At 56.9% G+C, this 17,500-nt stretch overlaps 4 non-coding genes across 4 annotated transcripts in view; all 4 read left to right on the top strand.

Annotated features, from left to right (window-relative positions):
- The first annotated feature begins 459 nt into the window (after nt 1–459).
- Nucleotides 460–614, top strand: LOC139110847 (5.8S ribosomal RNA). Its single transcript, XR_011547085.1, has one exon. It is a non-coding gene; the product is annotated as a 5.8S ribosomal RNA (ribosomal RNA).
- Nucleotides 615–12,649: 12,035 nt separating this feature from the next.
- LOC139110878 (small subunit ribosomal RNA) lies at nt 12,650–14,570 on the top strand. The gene has a single exon (XR_011547114.1). It is a non-coding gene; the product is annotated as a small subunit ribosomal RNA (ribosomal RNA).
- Nucleotides 14,571–15,778: 1,208 nt separating this feature from the next.
- Nucleotides 15,779–15,933, top strand: LOC139110848 (5.8S ribosomal RNA). Its single transcript, XR_011547086.1, has one exon. It is a non-coding gene; the product is annotated as a 5.8S ribosomal RNA (ribosomal RNA).
- A 1,387-nt stretch (nt 15,934–17,320) lies between these two features.
- LOC139110808 (large subunit ribosomal RNA) overlaps nt 17,321–17,500 on the top strand; it is a 4,096-nt gene continuing 3,916 nt past the window's right edge. Inside the window, exon 1 of the ribosomal RNA XR_011547064.1 lies at nt 17,321–17,500. This exon is cut by the window's right edge and continues 3,916 nt beyond it. This is a non-coding gene — a ribosomal RNA (large subunit ribosomal RNA).

Genomic DNA, 17,500 nt, shown 5'->3' on the forward strand with positions numbered 1-17,500 from the left:
GCGCTCGCGCGCTGCCTCTATCTCCGCGATTCGGACGCGTTGCGGTGCGCGCGAATGCGCCGCGTACCGGTGGTAACCTATGCTGCCGCGTCGTCGTGCGCGCCGGGCGAGGAGTGGAGAGTGCGACGATTCTCGCCGCTGCTCTTCCTCCGGTCCCGCGCGCGCGCGCGATCGCGCGCGCTGAAGGGTTCGTCGAATATGCTAGTCATTTTCGACCCCGATGGTTTTTCAAAGAGTTCCGCCCCGGCTCTCGCGAGAGACGCAACCTCTTGGTTTTCGCACCGCGCCGACAACCGACGTCTCCCTCTCTCTCCATTATTGTGCCGTAGCCCCCGTAACAGGGGCGGCGGTCCGCGCGTGCTCGGACGCGCGGCCAGGCTGATCGAAGGGCCAAAACGAAGAAGACGCACATTGTTGTCTATTCCTTGATAGAGCGTACTTGGTGCGCGAAGGAACGATTACCCTGAACGGTGGATCACTTGGCTCGTGGGTCGATGAAGAACGCAGCTAATTGCGCGTCAACTTGTGAACTGCAGGACACATGAACATCGACATTTCGAACGCACATTGCGGTCCACGGATACAATTCCCGGACCACGCCTGGCTGAGGGTCGTTTTATCGAAGACAAACTGCTTGCGCGCGCCGTTTCGACGGCCGCGTACGAGCGATTCGTTGGACGTTCGCCCGATCGCGGCGGCCGGCGAGAGTTATACCCGCATCCACGAGAAAAGAAGAGAAGCGAGGAGTCGTCGATGACGCCTTCCCCGGGGTATCAGGCACACTACGCACGCTATCCACGCGGCGAGTTGCTGGATTCCATCAGGGTTTTACGAAGGCTCTCGCGCTCTCTGCGCGCGCTCTCTCTATACTCGCGGAACGGCGGCGTACTCTCGCGCCCCCGTTGGGCGTCGTCCGAAATAACGAGGTTTGAGGGTCGAACGAATGAACGACGACCGACCGAAAGATGCGATCGAGAATCGCAGAGAGACGCACGCACACACACACGCACGGGAGGGAAGGACGTGCGCGGTGGTGATAAACGTGGCGAGCTCTTGCAAGGAGTTTATACGTTATACGTATATACGCGCCGAACGAAAAAGAGTAGATCTGCCTCGCGCGCGCCGCCGCCCGGAGTGAAACAAGCCGACAATTCGTTCGCGCTTGTACTCCCGGAAGGTGGCCTGTGTGCCGCTTGCGGCGCGCGCGGGATCCAAGGCTGATCCACGGAGAAGTAGTTCATAAGGAGCGCGGAGAACCGAGTTTGAGTTTTCCTCTCCTTCTTCGAATGAAGATCGGAGAGGAGAATAGAGGCCGCGAGATAATCGCGCGCCTCCTCGTTCTCCTTCTGCACAGAGCGCATATCGTCGCTTTACCGCCGCCAACGCAAAGGAAACTCGAGAGGAGGGATTTTAGAGATATATACGACGAAGCAAAGATACGAGAGAACCTGACCGTATTATAAGAGAGAGAGAGTGGTCGTCGCCGCTGCAGCTGCTGCCGGCCGCCGCCGCAGTCGCGTTGCCGACGCCACCACGACGCGCAAACCGGCCTCCGACGTTCGCGTCGGGCTGGCTGGCCAGTTGTCGTCGTGGTCGGTTGGTTGGCGCGCGCGGGCGCGCGGATCGCGGCGCGGTTGACGCAACGTCGACGAAAGACCACCACGCTCTCGCGGTTGTTCTCTCTGCCTCGTTCGTTTTCTCATTTTCCCTTCGTCTCTTCTTTCAAATATTTTGCGTGCACCGATCGCCCCCTGCGCAGCAAAAGTGTGCGCGAGGTGAGAGATCGCGCGCGGGTCGACCGCGCGTGTTCCCGAGTCCACGAAAGCGCTATGTATGGTAGCAGCTCTTGACCGGGGCACGCGGCGTAGTCTAACCAAGCGCTCGCGCGCGGCGTTTCGCCGCGTTGCGTTTCTCTTTTCTCTCGCGTCGTCGTCGTCGTCGTCTCGCCTTCTTCGTATTATATATATATAGTACAGCCTCACGACAATTTCTTTTGACGACCTCAGAGCAGGCGAGATCACCCGCTGAATTTAAGCATATTATTAAGCGGAGGAAAAGAAACTAACCAGGATTTCCTTAGTAGCGGCGAGCGAACAGGAAAGAGCCCAGCACCGAATCCCGCGGTTCCGCCGCAGGGAAATGTGGTGTTTGGGAGGGTCCGCTTATCGAGGTGCCGCGTCGCGTCCAAGTCCATCTTGAATGGGGCCACTTACCCGCAGAGGGTGCCAGGCCCGTAGCGACCGGTGCGCGTCTCGGGAGGATCTCTCCTTAGAGTCGGGTTGCTTGAGTGTGCAGCTCTAAGTGGGTGGTAAACTCCATCTAAGGCTAAATACGACCACGAGACCGATAGCGAACAAGTACCGTGAGGGAAAGTTGAAAAGAACTTTGAAGAGAGAGTTCAAGAGTACGTGAAACCGTTCAGGGGTAAACCTAAGAAACCCAAAGATCGAACGGGAGATTCATCGTCAGCGACGCTGGCTTCGCGTCGGTGGGCGATGCCCGCGGGGCCTCACGGCTCGCGCGCGGCACGCTGCCGCGCGCCGATGTCCGGCGTTTTCGTCGTCGTGCACTTCTCCCTAGTAGAACGTCGCGACCCGCTGGGTGTCGGTCTACGGCCCGGGTGCGGTGTCTGACGCGTCGCCGGTAACACGGCACGCCGTCAAACCCTCGGTCGCCCGGCCGGCTGCCCGGCGGTACACGCAAGGTATCAGGCCGCAGCTCTCACACACGCGGGAGTGCGTCGAGGCCGTCGCAAGCGCGCGCCACGGTACACGGAGGCTTACGGACCTAGCGCCGTCACCGGTCCTGGCCCGCTGTTGGTCGTACGGTTAACCTTCGACAGGCCTGCAAACGTTCCCGGGGCAACTCGGGGACCGATACCGGTCGGCGCCGCTACTGCTTTGGGTACTCTTAGGACCCGTCTTGAAACACGGACCAAGGAGTCTAACATGTACGCGAGTCATTGGGATCAGCGATACCTAAAGGCGTAATGAAAGTGAAGGTCGGCCCTGGTTGTCGACCGAGGGAGGATGGGCCGCGTCGCGATGCGGCTCCGCACTCCGGGGGCGTCTCGTTCTCATTGCGAGAAGAGGCGCACCCAGAGCGTACACGTTGGGACCCGAAAGATGGTGAACTATGCCTGGTCAGGACGAAGTCAGGGGAAACCCTGATGGAGGTCCGTAGCGATTCTGACGTGCAAATCGATCGTCGGAACTGGGTATAGGGGCGAAAGACTAATCGAACCATCTAGTAGCTGGTTCCCTCCGAAGTTTCCCTCAGGATAGCTGGCACTCGGCCGTTCCGCACGGAACGCGCGCGAGTCTCATCTGGTAAAGCGAATGATTAGAGGCCTTGGGGCCGAAACGACCTCAACCTATTCTCAAACTTTAAATGGGTGAGATCTCTGGCTTTCTTGAACTATGAAGCCACGAGCATCTCGGATCAGAGTGCCAAGTGGGCCATTTTTGGTAAGCAGAACTGGCGCTGTGGGATGAACCAAACGCAGAGTTAAGGCGCCCAACTCGACGCTCATGGGACACCATGAAAGGCGTTGGTTGCTTAAGACAGCAGGACGGTGGCCATGGAAGTCGGAATCCGCTAAGGAGTGTGTAACAACTCACCTGCCGAAGCAACTAGCCCTGAAAATGGATGGCGCTGAAGCGTCGAGCCTATACTCTGCGGCAGCAGTGGGGCGGCCGTGGGCAGGGCGTGGGTAACTCCTCGCCCGGAGCTTACAGGCCGCCACGAAGCCCTGACGAGTAGGAGGTTCGCGACGGTGTGCGCAGAAGGGTCTGGGCGCGAGCCTGCCTGGAGCCGCCGTCGGTGCAGATCTTGGTGGTAGTAGCAAATACTCCAGCGAGGCCCTGGAGGACTGACGTGGAGAAGGGTTTCGTGTGAACAGCCGTTGCACACGAGTCAGTCGATCCTAAGCCCTAGGAGAAATCCTATGTCAATGACGGCGTACGATACTCTCGTTGTCGCAGAAAAGTCTCGCGCACACAAAAAGCGCGCGCGCACACGCGAGTGTGCCGTCGCGCGCGGTGAGTGAACTTTTGACACACGCCCGTCGGGCGAAAGGGAATCCGGTTCCTATTCCGGAACCCGGCAGCGGAACCGCATACAATTCGGGCCCTCGTAAGAGTGTTCGTCGGGGTAACCCAAAATGACCTGGAGACGCCGTCAGGAGATCCGGGAAAAGTTTTCTTTTCTGTATAAGCGTTCGAGTTCCCTGGAAACCTCTAGCAGGGAGATAGGGTTTGGAACGCGAAGAGCACCACAGTTGCGGCGGTGTCCGGATCTTCCCCTCGGACCTTGAAAATCCAGGAGAGGGCCACGTGGAGGTGTCGCGCCGGTTCGTACCCATATCCGCAGCAGGTCTCCAAGGTAAAGAGCCTCTAGTCGATAGACTAATGTAGGTAAGGAAGTCGGCAAATTGGATCTGTAACTTCGGAATAAGGATTGGCTCTGAGGAGCGGGGCGTGTCGGGCTTGGTCGGGAAGCGGGTCTGGCTGACGTGCCGGGCCTGGGCGAGGTGAACTATCGGCGTTCTCGCGCCGGTTCAGGGATCCGAGCTCGGTCCCGTGCCTTGGCCTCCCGCGGATCTTCCTTGCTGCGAGGCTTCCGTGGCGGCGCGAGCCGTCGTGGTCGTCCTCTTCGGCCGCCATTCAACGCTCAGCTCAGAACTGGCACGGACTAGGGGAATCCGACTGTCTAATTAAAACAAAGCATTGCGATGGCCCTCGCGGGTGTTGACGCAATGTGATTTCTGCCCAGTGCTCTGAATGTCAACGTGAAGAAATTCAAGCAAGCGCGGGTAAACGGCGGGAGTAACTATGACTCTCTTAAGGTAGCCAAATGCCTCTATCTAATTAGTGACGCGAAAATGGCAAAATGAGATTAACTTGGGGTATGAAGCGCAAAACGCAGCCTCATACTCAAGTGGAACGTCTGCCTCCTCGTGGCACTCCTGGAACACTGCGTAAGCAGTGGCGAAATGACGTCGCCGCGAAGCAGGGTCCTTGGGGTTGCCAGCCCCTCCGACTCGAATTAGTTGGCCCAAAGAAACAAAACCAAGCCTCGGTGTACAGATGTGGGCCCTCAGGCTCATCGACCCGATAAACTCCCACTGACCCGACGGATGTTACCTACAAATGTGGTATCCGGGATGCACAAGATTGCCAACAATAGAGGTAGAGGCGTACACGAGCAAAGAGCTCATAAGCAATGGTCGACCTTGCACGGCTAAAACCGGCTGGCGATAAAATGCGATGGTCGCATGAAGAAACAACTCTTTTAGCGAGAAAGGAGGCGCAGTTAATTCGAGATCAAAATCTAGGTTTATGAATCAGGAAATAATTCAATTTTTCCCAAGCGCACATTAAACCATAAAAGCAAGGCGTAAAAGGCAAAATCACAAAGATTTAGTAACAAAATTCCTAAAAGAACTGGAGGAAAACTCTGAAGAAGCAGCGGAACAAGAGACCAGGAGAAGCTGATATAGAAGAATCCCATTCTGGAGTTTCTGGAAGCATTGCCAAGACCAGAGACTCCAAACGTTCAAGCAAATGATTTCATAGAATCGTACAAGGAGCTAGAAATGACGGCAAAGAGGCAACTCTACAAAAATTGGCGTTATATATTAGAGAGGTCCTACCTCCCACAATAAATAATACTCGAATAAAACCTAAAAGAGAACGGATACACATCTAAAACTACTAAACGGAAATTAAGAAAAATATGAATACACATACATCACAGAACTTATGGCGTAAGGATGAACTGAAAGGTGTATCTCACAGATTTTGGATCAAATGGGAGATGTAAAGGGAACCTCCCAAAGAAATAATGGGTATACTGGCGAGAAGTAATGCTAAACGACTCTAAGGAATCGCCAGAAACAACTCCAAGCGAAGTACTTTCGGAGATATGGTTACCCATTAAGATGGAAGATCTAAAGTACATCAAGATCCAACGCTCGTCGGCTCCAGGACCGGACGGCAATCGGCCCGCCGATTTAGATCGATACCAGCTCAAATATTGACTAGGCTGTACAACTTGCCAATGCGCCGCGAACAGCTCCGGAAGACCTACTAAGTCAAGGACGGTATTTATACCGAAAAGAAAGAAGCCAAAGAACCAGGCGACTTTAGGCCAATTACGGTACCTTGGAGGAAAGTCAATAAATGCGGCTGCATTTGCAGACGACCTTTGCTGTTTGCGAGCACTCCGAGCAGTAGTAACACAGGGCTCGCGGACTTTGTTGTCCGAACCGCTCGAAAGTAGCTGCCGAAAGCAACACGAGGCTCGCGTACTTTGCCGCTAGGACCGCGCGGAAGTAACCCGAGCCGAAAGCAACACGAGGCTCGCGTACTTTGCCGATCGGACCGCGCGGAAGTAACTCCGAGCCGAAAGCAACACGAGGCTCGCGTACTTTGCCGCTAGGACCGCGCGGAAGTAACCCCGAGCCGAAAGCAACACGAGGCTCGCGTACTTTGCCGCTCGGACCGCGCGGAAGTAACTCCGAGCCGAAAGCAACACGAGGCTCGCGTACTTTGCCGATCGGACCGCGCGGAAGTAACTCCGAGCCGAAAGCAACACGAGGCTCGCGTACTTTGCCGCTAGGACCGCGCGGAAGTAACTCCGAGCCGAAAGCAACACGAGGCTCGCGTACTTTGCCGATCGGACCGCGCGGAAGTAACTCCGAGCCGAAAGCAACACGAGGCTCGCGTACTTTGCCGCTAGGACCGCGCGGAAGTAACTCCGAGCCGAAAGCAACACGAGGCTCGCGTACTTTGCCGCTCGGACCGCGCGGAAGTAACTCCGAGCCGAAAGCAACACGAGGCTCGCGTACTTTGCCGATCGGACCGCGCGGAAGTAACTCCGAGCCGAAAGCAACACGAGGCTCGCGTACTTTGTCGCTAGGACCGCGCGGAAGTAACTCCGAGCCGAAAGCAACACGAGGCTCGCGTACTTTGCCGCTCGGACCGCGCGGAAGTAACTCCGAGCCGAAAGCAACACGAGGCTCGCGTACTTTGCCGCTAGGACCGCGCGGAAGTAACTCCGAGCCGAAAGCAACACGAGGCTCGCGTACTTTGCCGATCGGACCGCGCGGAAGTAACTCCGAGCCGAAAGCAACACGAGGCTCGCGTACTTTGCCGCTAGGACCGCGCGGAAGTAACTCCGAGCCGAAAGCAACACGAGGCTCGCGTACTTTGCCGGTCGGACCGCGCGGAAGTAACTCCGAGCCGAAAGCAACACGAGGCTCGCGTACTTTGCCGATCGGACCGCGCGGAAGTAACTCCGAGCCGAAAGCAACACGAGGCTCGCGTACTTTGCCGCTAGGACCGCGCGGAAGTAACTCCGAGCCGAAAGCAACACGAGGCTCGCGTACTTTGCCGCTCGGACCGCGCGGAAGTAACTCCGAGCCGAAAGCAACACGAGGCTCGCGTACTTTGCCGATCGGACCGCGCGGAAGTAACTCCGAGCCGAAAGCAACACGAGGCTCGCGTACTTTGCCGCTAGGACCGCGCGGAAGTAACTCCGAGCCGAAAGCAACACGAGGCTCGCGTACTTTGCCGCTAGGACCGCGCGGAAGTAACTCCGAGCCGAAAGCAACACGAGGCTCGCGTACTTTGCCGCTAGGACCGCGCGGAAGTAACTCCGAGCCGAAAGCAACACGAGGCTCGCGTACTTTGCCGATCGGACCGCGCGGAAGTAACTCCGAGCCGAAAGCAACACGAGGCTCGCGTACTTTGCCGCTAGGACCGCGCGGAAGTAACTCCGAGCCGAAAGCAACACGAGGCTCGCGTACTTTGCCGCTAGGACCGCGCGGAAGTAACTCCGAGCCGAAAGCAACACGAGGCTCGCGTACTTTGCCGATCGGACCGCGCGGAAGTAACTCCGAGCCGAAAGCAACACGAGGCTCGCGTACTTTGCCGATCGGACCGCGCGGAAGTAACTCCGAGCCGAAAGCAACACGAGGCTCGCGGACTTTGCCGCTAGGACCGCGCGGAAGTAACCCCGAGCCGAAAGCAACACGAGGCTCGCGTACTTTGCCGCTAGGACCGCGCGGAAGTAACTCCGAGCCGAAAGCAACACGAGGCTCGCGTACTTTGCCGGTCGGACCGCGCGGAAGTAACTCCGAGCCGAAAGCAACACGAGGCTCGCGTACTTTGTCGCTAGGACCGCGCGGAAGTAATTTAGCCGAAAGCTTACACGAGGCTCGAGTACTTTGCCGCTAGGACCGCGCGGAAGTAACTCCGGCCGAAATGTGCACCAAGCTCGCGATCTTTCGAGGCCGGACCGCGCGGAATTGTAATACGAGACGAAAGCAATTTTGTATCTCGAGGACTTTGCCGTTCGTGCGGCGCGTACGTACCTCCGAGCCGAAACAACACGGAGGCTCGAGATCTTTGACGCGGAGGACCCGCGCGGAAGCGGCTAAGTCCGCGCGGCGTCGAAATTTCACCGGGCTCGCGTACTTTGCCGTTAGGACCGCGCGGCCGTACCTCCGAGCCGAAAGCAACACGAGGCTCGCGACTTTGCACGGATCGGACCGCGCGGTCGTACCGTCCGTTACGGCGAATGTATAACCGAGCTCGCGAAGCACTGCCGTGCGTACAACCGTGTCGTTCGCACTAAACGCTTTTTGAGAGAAAGCAACACGGGCTCGCGGACTTTGGTTCTCGGACCGCTCGGAAGTACTACATGGTAAATGTGCGCCAAGCTCGCGACTTTCGAGGCCGGATAGCGAAGGAATTGTGAATACGTGACGAAGAAATTTTGTATCTCGAGAACTTTGCCGTTCGTCGGTCCGTACGTACCTACGAGCCGTAAAACAACACGGAGCTCGAGATCTTTGACGCGGAGGTAACTACCGTGCGCCGCAGCGGCTAAGTCCGCGCGGCGTCGAAATTTCACCGCCGGCGCCCATATACCGCCGTGCGTTAGACCGTGCGTCGCCGACCGCCCGGCCGCTCGGTTCGGTACTGTAAGAGGTGTCGTCGCTGCGGCGACTCGTGCACAACACGATGCATGCGAGCTCGCGGTCTGGTCGTACCGTAGCGTTACGGCGTATGTATAACCGAGCTCGGCGAAGCACTGCGGTGCGTACAAAAGTGTCGTTCGCACTAGAACGCTTTTTGAGAGAATTTAGCTTGGCGCTTACTACGAGAACTTTGGTTCTCTTTTAGAGATCTTTCGGGCGTCTTGCCGACATTCGGCCAAATGTGCGCCAAGCTCTCGGCGATCGTTTCGAGGCCGGATAGCGAAGGAATTGGTGAATACGTGACGAAGAAATTTTGTATCTCGAGGACTCTGCCGTTCGTGCGGTCCGTACGTACCTCCGAGCCGTAAAACAACACGGAGCTCGAGATCTTTGACGCGGAGGTAACTACCGTGCGCCGCAGCGGCTAAGTCCGCGCGGCGTCGAAATTTCACCGCCGGCGCCCATATACCGCCGTGCGTTAGACCGTGCGTCGCCGACCGCCCGGCCGCTCGGTTCGGTACTGTAAGAGGTGTCGTCGCTGCGGCGACTCGTGCACAACACGATGCATGCGAGCTCGCGGTCTGGTCGTACCGTAGCGTTACGGCGTATGTATAACCGAGCTCGGCGAAGCACTGCGGTGCGTACAAAAGTGTCGTTCGCACTAGAACGCTTTTTGAGAGAATTTAGCTTCGCGCTTACTACGAGAACTTTGGTTCTCTTTGTGAGATCTTTCGGGCGTCTTGCCGACATTCGGCCAAATGTGCGCCAAGCTCTCGGCGATCGTTTCGAGGCCGGATAGCGAAGGAATTGGTGAATACGTGACGAAGAAATTTTGTATCTCGAGGACTCTGCCGTTCGTGCGGTCCGTACGTACCTCCGAGCCGTAAAACAACACGGAGCTCGAGATCTTTGACGCGGAGGTAACTACCGTGCGCCGCAGCGGCTAAGTCCGCGCGGCGTCGAAATTTCACCGCCGGCGCCCATATACCGCCGTGCGTTAGACCGTGCGTCGCCGACCGCCCGGCCGCTCGGTTCGGTACTGTAAGAGGTGTCGTCGCTGCGGCGACTCGTGCACAACACGATGCATGCGAGCTCGCGGTCTGGTCGTACCGTAGCGTTACGGCGTATGTATAACCGAGCTCGGCGAAGCACTGCGGTGCGTACAAAAGTGTCGTTCGCACTAGAACGCTTTTTGAGAGAATTTAGCTTCGCGCTTACTACGAGAACTTTGGTTCTCTTTTGAGATCTTTCGGGCGTCTTGCCGACATTCGGCCAAATGTGCGCCAAGCTCTCGGCGATCGTTTCGAGGCCGGATAGCGAAGGAATTGGTGAATACGTGACGAAGAAATTTTGTATCTCGAGGACTCTGCCGTTCGTGCGGTCCGTACGTACCTCCGAGCCGTAAAACAACACGGAGCTCGAGATCTTTGACGCGGAGGTAACTACCGTGCGCCGCAGCGGCTAAGTCCGCGCGGCGTCGAAATTTCACCGCCGGCGCCCATATACCGCCGTGCGTTAGACCGTGCGTCGCCGACCGCCCGGCCGCTCGGTTCGGTACTGTAAGAGGTGTCGTCGCTGCGGCGACTCGTGCACAACACGGTGCATGCGAGCTCGCGGTCTGGTCGTACCGTAGCGTTACGGCGTATGTATAACCGAGCTCGGCGAAGCACTGCGGTGCGTACAAAAGTGTCGTTCGCACTAGAACGCTTTTTGAGAGAATTTAGCTTCGCGCTTACTACGAGAACTTTGGTTCTCTTTTGAGATCTTTCGGGCGTCTTGCCGACATTCGGCCAAATGTGCGCCAAGCTCTCGGCGATCGTTTCGAGGCCGGATAGCGAAGGAATTGGTGAATACTTGACGAAGAAATTTTGTATCTCGAGGACTCTGCCGTTCGTGCGGTCCGTACGTACCTCCGAGCCGTAAAACAACACGGAGCTCGAGATCTTTGACGCGGAGGTAACTACCGTGCGCCGCAGCGGCTAAGTCCGCGCGGCGTCGAAATTTCACCGCCGGCGCCCATATACCGCCGTGCGTTAGACCGTGCGTCGCCGACCGCCCGGCCGCTCGGTTCGGTACTGTAAGAGGTGTCGTCGCTGAGGCGACTCGTGCACAACACGATGCATGCGAGCTCTCGGTCTGGTCGTACCGTAGCGTTACGGCGTATGTATAACCGAGCTCGGCGAAGCACTGCGGTGCGTACGAAAGTGTCTTTCGCTCGAGAGAGATTTTTAAAGTGTTTTGCACTGCGCTGAGTGCGAGAATTTCGGTTCTCTTTTTCGAGAGCGTTCGGGCGTCTTGCCGACATTCGGCCAATTGTGCGCCAAGCTCTCGGCGATCGTTTCGAGGCCGGATAGCGAAGGAATTGGTGAATACTTGACGAAGAAATTTTGTATCTCGAGGACTCTGCCGTTCGTGCGGTCCGTACGTACCTCCGAGCCGTAAAACAACACGGAGCTCGAGATCTTTGACGCGGAGGTAACTACCGTGCGCCGCAGCGGCTAAGTCCGCGCGGCGTCGAAATTTCACCGCCGGCGCCCATATACCGCCGTGCGTTAGACCGTGCGTCGCCGACCGCCCGGCCGCTCGGTTCGGTACTGTAAGAGGTGTTGTCGCTGCGGCGACTCGTGCACAACACGATGCATGCGAGCTCTCGGTCTGGTCGTACCGTAGCGTTACGGCGTATGTATAACCGAGCTCGACGAAGCACTGCGGTGCGTACAAAAGTGTCGTTCGCACTAGAACGCTTTTTGAGAGAATTTAGCCTCGCGCTTACTACGAGAACTTTGGTTCTCTTTTTGAGATCGTTCGGGCGTGTTGCCGACATTCGGCCAAATGTGCGCCGGGCTCTCGGCGATCGTTTCGACACCAAAGTCGAAAATCGAAGGCGTTGGTAAATCCGAGCCGAAACGATACGGAGCTCGAGTACTTTGCCGTTCGAGCTGTCCGTGGGTAACTACTTGCCGAAAGCAACACGAGGCTCGAGGACTTTGCGTAAATAACTACGTACGACGCAGCGGCTAAGTCCTCGAGGCGTCGAAATTTCGCAGGTTTCGCCCATATACCGCCGTGCGTTAGACCGTGCGTCGCCGACCGCCCGGCCGCCCGGTTCGGTACTATAAGACACAGCATTGCCACGAGTCGGTGTCGAGAGACCGAATGGCTCATATGTGGCGCGCACTTACGTGTTGGACGCGCGATCGTCCCTCGCTTCCGAGCAAGCGTGCGGACGTATCGTTGCGCTTACCGAACATCAACTCCACGGATACGAGAGTGTCGGTTTCGGCGAGATCTTTGACGATGTCGCCGTTCCCGCTTACTTGTACGCCGTAGCGAAATAATTTTCAACCGGTGCCTCGGTGTTCTCACCGCTGGCACCGTTGAACGAACAGTGCTCCACGACGTCTCAGATCGGATCGGTCTAGCGTCAGGGCTAAGCGGCCTTACAAGCCGCTGTTATGGGTGAATGAGAACAAAATTTGATCTTTCATACCGTTAAGGTATATATAAATACGAAAAGCGTGTCCGTCGACCGGCTCGAAAAGTTCCGGCGGCATTAACGACACACGAAACGCGCACGGCTCTTCCTCGCGGAGTGTCCGTAGCAGCGTAGCGTTGTCTTTCGCGTTGCTCCACCGCGAGTAACCGCGATCGCACACACGAAGCTCCCTGGTTGATCCTGCCAGTAGTCATATGCTTGTCTCAAAGATTAAGCCATGCATGTCTCAGTGCATGCCGAATTAAGGTGAAACCGCGAATGGCTCATTAAATCAGTTATGGTTCATTAGATTGTACCCACATTTACTTGGATAACTGTGGTAATTCTAGAGCTAATACATGCAAAACAGAGTCCCGACCAGTGATGGAAGGGACGCTTTTATTAGATCAAAACCAATCGGTGGCGTGCGGATCTCCGTGCGTCCACCGTTTATTTTGGCGACTCTGAATAACTTTGTGCTGATCGTACGGTCCTAGCACCGGCGACGCATCTTTCAAATGTCTGCCTTATCAACTGTCGATGGTAGGTTCTGCGCCTACCATGGTTGTAACGGGTAACGGGGAATCAGGGTTCGATTCCGGAGAGGGAGCCTGAGAAACGGCTACCACATCCAAGGAAGGCAGCAGGCGCGCAAATTACCCACTCCCGGCACGGGGAGGTAGTGACGAAAAATAACGATACGGGACTCATCCGAGGCCCCGTAATCGGAATGAGTACACTTTAAATCCTTTAACGAGGATCCATTGAGGGCAAGTCTGGTGCCAGCAGCCGCGGTAATTCCAGCTCCAATAGCGTATATTAAAGTTGTTGCGGTTAAAAAGCTCGTAGTTGAATCTGTGTCGCACACCGTCGGTTCACCGCTCGCGGTGTTTAACTGGCGTGATGTGGGACGTCCTACCGGTGGGCTTAGCCCCGCGAGGGGCCGCCCAAACTAATATCCCGTCGCGGTGCTCTTTACTGAGTGTCGAGTCGGGCCGGTACGTTTACTTTGAACAAATTAGAGTGCTTAAAGCAGGCTATCCTCGCCTGAATACTGCGTGCATGGAATAATGGAATAGGACCTCGGTTCTATTTTGTTGGTTTTCGGAACCCCGAGGTAATGATTAATAGGGACAGATGGGGGCATTCGTATTGCGACGTTAGAGGTGAAATTCTTGGATCGTCGCAAGACGGACAGAAGCGAAAGCATTTGCCAAAAATGTTTTCATTAATCAAGAACGAAAGTTAGAGGTTCGAAGGCGATCAGATACCGCCCTAGTTCTAACCATAAACGATGCCAGCTAGCGATCCGCCGAAGTTCCTCCGATGACTCGGCGGGCAGCTTCCGGGAAACCAAAGCTTTTGGGTTCCGGGGAAAGTATGGTTGCAAAGCTGAAACTTAAAGGAATTGACGGAAGGGCACCACCAGGAGTGGAGCCTGCGGCTTAATTTGACTCAACACGGGAAACCTCACCAGGCCCAGACACCGGAAGGATTGACAGATTGATAGCTCTTTCTTGATTCGGTGGGTGGTGGTGCATGGCCGTTCTTAGTTGGTGGAGCGATTTGTCTGGTTAATTCCGATAACGAACGAGACTCTAGCCTGCTAAATAGGCGTACCTTATGGTATTTCGAAGGCCCCCGGCTTCGGCCGGCGGGTTTTTACTACCAACGTACAAACAAATCTTCTTAGAGGGACAGGCGGCTTCTAGCCGCACGAGATTGAGCAATAACAGGTCTGTGATGCCCTTAGATGTTCTGGGCCGCACGCGCGCTACACTGAAGGAATCAGCGTGTTTTCCCTGGCCGAAAGGCCCGGGTAACCCGCTGAACCTCCTTCGTGCTAGGGATTGGGGCTTGCAATTGTTCCCCATGAACGAGGAATTCCCAGTAAGCGCGAGTCATAAGCTCGCGTTGATTACGTCCCTGCCCTTTGTACACACCGCCCGTCGCTACTACCGATTGAATGATTTAGTGAGGTCTTCGGACTGGTGCGCGGCAATGCGTCGGCATTGCCGATGTTGCCGGGAAGATGACCAAACTTGATCATTTAGAGGAAGTAAAAGTCGTAACAAGGTTTCCGTAGGTGAACCTGCGGAAGGATCATTAACGTTCCGGAGGTCCTGCTGCTCTGTGTGCACCGTTCTCGTGACGCGCGCGCAGCGGCCGGCGACTGCATGGACGAGGAACCGTACGCGCGCACGGTAACGTGTACTACGTTGCCTGCCGCGATACGGGGCAGACAAGCTAGAACACGACTCTGCGAGTTGTGTCGAGAGTGGCTGAAGGGGCGCAAAATCTAATCGCACGCGAGACATCGCGTCTTCCGAGTCCGCGCCGCCTTCCCACTCCTCGTCGGAGCGTCCGTCGCGAGACGCGACGCTTCGCTCGAGCAAAATTGCGAGATCGAGAGGAGAGAATAGTTTATGCGACGCAACGACCGCGTGCGCGCTCACACGCCGCCAACGGTGGCGTGCTGCGGTGTGCGCCGCATTCGTCGCCGTCGTATAAGAGAGGATTGTCGGTCGGGACGAGTGTGTCGAGATCTCGAGAGCTCAAAGCGAGAGAGGACCCCGGGCATATTGTGGAGAAGAAGAGAGATTCGAGAGTTGTACGCATTGCCGTATTACGCTCTTTGCATTCTCTCTCTCTCGTTTCCTGCGGAGATTCTCCGACTCTCTGTCTCTCGCGCGCTTCGAACGACCTGTTGCGCGGACCACCGCGCTCAGCGCGCCCTTAGCCGGGGCTAGCGCGGCCGGTTGGTCTCGTTGTGCGAATCCAGGAGGAGCGCGAAGGTGCATCTATATGCGCGCCCGCTCGCGGATCAGGATCGGTGAGAAGGAGACTACGGAGGCGCGCTCGCGCGCTGCCTCTATCTCCGCGATTCGGACGCGTTGCGGTGCGCGCGAATGCGCCGCGTACCGGTGGTAACCTATGCTGCCGCGTCGTCGTGCGCGCCGGGCGAGGAGTGGAGAGTGCGACGATTCTCGCCGCTGCTCTTCCTCCGGTCCCGCGCGCGCGCGATCGCGCGCGCTGAAGGGTTCGTCGAATATGCTAGTCATTTTCGACCCCGATGGTTTTTCAAAGAGTTCCGCCCCGGCTCTCGCTTCGCGAGAGACGCAACCTCTTGGTTTTCGCACCGCGCCGACAACCGACGTCTCCCTCTCTCTCCATTATTGTGCCGTAGCCCCCGTAACAGGGGCGGCGGTCCGCGCGTGCTCGGACGCGCGGCCAGGCTGATCGAAGGGCCAAAACGAAGAAGACGCACATTGTTGTCTATTCCTTGATAGAGCGTACTTGGTGCGCGAAGGAACGATTACCCTGAACGGTGGATCACTTGGCTCGTGGGTCGATGAAGAACGCAGCTAATTGCGCGTCAACTTGTGAACTGCAGGACACATGAACATCGACATTTCGAACGCACATTGCGGTCCACGGATACAATTCCCGGACCACGCCTGGCTGAGGGTCGTTTTATCGAAGACAAACTGCTTGCGCGCGCCGTTTCGACGGCCGCGTACGAGCGATTCGTTGGACGTTCGCCCGATCGCGGCGGCCGGCGAGAGAGTTATACCCGCATCCACGAGAAAAGAGAAGAGAAGCGAGGAGTCGTCGATGACGCCTTCCCCGGGGTATCAGGCACACTACGCACGCTATCCACGCGGCGAGTTGCTGGATTCCATCAGGGTTTTACGAAGGCTCTCGCGCTCTCTGCGCGCGCTCTATCTATACTCGCGGAACGGCGGCGTACTCTCGCGCCCCCGTTGGGCGTCGTCCGAAATAACGAGGTTTGAGGGTCGAACGAATGAACGACGACCGACCGAAAGATGCGATCGAGAATCGCAGAGAGACGCACGCACGCACACACGCACGGGAGGGAAGGACGTGCGCGGTGGTGATAAACGTGGCGAGCTCTTGCAAGGAGTTTATACGTTATACGTATATACGCGCCGAACGAAAAAGAGTAGATCTGCCTCTCGCGCGCCGCCGCCCGGAGTGAAACAAGCCGACAATTCGTTCGCGCTTGTACTCCCGGAAGGTGGCCTGTGTGCCGCTTGCGGCGCGCGCGGGATCCAAGGCTGATCCACGGAGAAGTAGTTCATAAGGAGCGCGGAGAACCGAGTTTGAGTTTTCCTCTCCTTCTTCGAATGAAGATCGGAGAGGAGAATAGAGGCCGCGAGATAATCGCGCGCCTCCTCGTTCTCCTTCTGCACAGAGCGCATATCGTCGCTTTACCGCCGCCAACGCAAAGGAAACTCGAGAGGAGGGATTTTAGAGATATATACGACGAAGCAAAGATACGAGAGAACCTGACCGTATTATAAGAGAGAGAGAGTGGTCGTCGCCGCTGCAGCTGCTGCCGGCCGCCGCCGCAGTCGCGTTGCCGACGCCACCACGACGCGCAAACCGGCCTCCGACGTTCGCGTCGGGCTGGCTGGCCAGTTGTCGTCGTGGTCGGTTGGTTGGCGCGCGCGGACGCGCGGATCGCGGCGCGGTTGACGCAACGTCGACGAAAGACCACCACGCTCTCGCGGTTGTTCTCTATGCCTCGTTCGTTTTCTCATTTTCCCTTCGTCTCTTCTTTCAAATATTTTGCGTGCACCGATCGCCCCCTGCGCAGCAAAAGTGTGTGCGAGGTGAGAGATCGCGCGCGGGTCGACCGCGCGTGTTCCCGAGTCCACGAAAGCGCTATGTATGGTAGCAGCTCTTGACCGGGGCACGCGGCGTAGTCTAACCAAGCGCTCGCGCGCGGCGTTTCGCCGCGTTGCGTTTCTCTTTTCTCTCGCGTCGTCGTCGTCGTCGTCTCGCCTTCTTCGTATTATATATATATAGTACAGCCTCACGACAATTTCTTTTGACGACCTCAGAGCAGGCGAGATCACCCGCTGAATTTAAGCATATTATTAAGCGGAGGAAAAGAAACTAACCAGGATTTCCTTAGTAGCGGCGAGCGAACAGGAAAGAGCCCAGCACCGAATCCCGCGGTTCCGCCGCAGGGAAATGTGGTGTTTGGGAGGGTCCGCTTATCCCGAGGTGCC

This window comes from Cardiocondyla obscurior, linkage group LG21 (assembly GCF_019399895.1).
Source record: "Cardiocondyla obscurior isolate alpha-2009 linkage group LG21, Cobs3.1, whole genome shotgun sequence".
In the NCBI taxonomy this organism is placed as follows: domain Eukaryota; kingdom Metazoa; phylum Arthropoda; class Insecta; order Hymenoptera; family Formicidae; genus Cardiocondyla; species Cardiocondyla obscurior.